The sequence below is a fragment of the Triticum dicoccoides genome, chromosome 6B, assembly GCF_002162155.2.
Source record: "Triticum dicoccoides isolate Atlit2015 ecotype Zavitan chromosome 6B, WEW_v2.0, whole genome shotgun sequence".
Taxonomy (NCBI): Eukaryota; Viridiplantae; Streptophyta; class Magnoliopsida; order Poales; family Poaceae; genus Triticum; species Triticum dicoccoides.
The window spans coordinates 172,261,773-172,263,632 of record NC_041391.1 but is presented as its reverse complement, the minus strand read 5'-3'; positions in this window follow the sequence as shown (position 1 = coordinate 172,263,632).

Genomic DNA, 1,860 nt, shown 5'->3' with positions numbered 1-1,860 from the left:
CACGCATGTTTCATCTTTTTCTCACGATACATACATTGGACTTAAGAATCCACTCATTACGGTCACCATTTATGTTTTGTGGTTATTATACAGTCACGGGCTCACCGTACAACTCTGTATTTGCTCAAGACACGACTAGTTGACCAGTTAAACGCTCCACGTGGCACCTCTAGTGTTGCATCACATTATCTCACTACCATTGGGCCCACCTGTCGTCTTGGGTCTACTCTACATCTACACTCTTATAAAATACACTCTTATAAAAAACAGAGTTGGTGATGATGTGTGTCTGCCATCCTGCAATATAGGTCGTCCGATTTATATCTGACGGATAGGAAAGAAACTATGGCAATTTTGCAAAAAGGTACGCACACACCTCTCCACATTTGCAAATAAGGCCTTCCCTCATTCATCCTTTTCTCTCACAAGATAAACTAGTCATACAAATGCATCTTGATGTTACGTGCAACGCACGGGCATCTTGCTAGTAAGAATGAAATCAAACGACAAAAAAATATTGGACGGTGGTTCGAAGTCATGACCGCGGGCACAGCGGACAAGGTGGCCTTGTATTGGTATGCTGAGCCATTTGTTTTAACACACATGAGCTGGTGTGGTCATTATACACACACGAACTGCATGCACGCAACACTCACACGAACACATGCAACCACGCACGCACGCAACACTCACACATACACACGCAGCCACACACGCACGCAACACTCACACGCACACACGCATGCATGCATGCGCACACCAGTACACCACACGACCAACACACACTGTCACGCTCAAGTGCTCAACCTACACGTGCATGCACACACATCAGGCCCTGACAGACACATACACAACTAGGTGATTCCCGCGCACGGGTTGGAGTCTTGTTGCGCCTGCGTAAATTTGTGTTTATCTCACCTTTTCCCTATGCGAACTGGCAGGTAGGACCCACAAGGAACATGGTCAATTTAACTAGTCAACATGGTGCCATGCAGACTATTTGGTCGGTCAACAGAGTGCAATCCGATGCTGAACCGTGAGCAAGTGACCGTATAATCACCACAAAACGTATATAGTGACCGTAATCAGCTTATTCTGAAGTTCGGTGACTGTATTACACTTTTCTCTCTGTAGGCCCTCCAAAACCACATCTCTACACGTTCTCGCATGTTACATCTAATAACTATGCAATACAACACTACTACTACACTCTAACACAATAAATCATATGTGTTTTTAGTTTTACTAGATATCATATTGTTACTTAATTATTCAGTTTGCATACATTAAAATTGCCTTTGAAATGTATGGCCAGTATCATCTACCGCGCAGGAAAATCCCGCCCTTTCCTGTTTAATCGGGTTTGTATTGATGGATCGTGCGAAACAGCAAAACTATAGTACTATACAGTACAAGTGACAGTTCACTGGGCCATCGTGTCGTGTACTCCTCCGTCGTAAGAGTGGAGCGCTCGCTTTCATAAATCTTCTAGTACCTTTCGCCGACATGTGGGACATCAAGCTACCGGGTCCACGTGCCATATTGAAATACAGTGCAGAGCAGCCAGGGTGAAGCACCCCAGTCATGGTGCCATCGTAGTAATGAGCAATGAGGCGTCAAACCATAAAGTTGCACCTTTCCCGCAGTTAAGTTGGAGGGACGAAGTAACAATGCTAAAAAAAGAAGTTGGAGGGACGAAGCAACCATCATTTCACTCGTTGCTGAATCCGCTTCTCCCTCATTTTCTTCAAGTTAACCACGTGTTGCTTCTGTCATTGTTCTGCCTCATGTGGGACGCGGATTGGCTTGGTAAAGCACTGACACGTGGGACCGCATGTTAGCAAAATGCCAGGACAACAT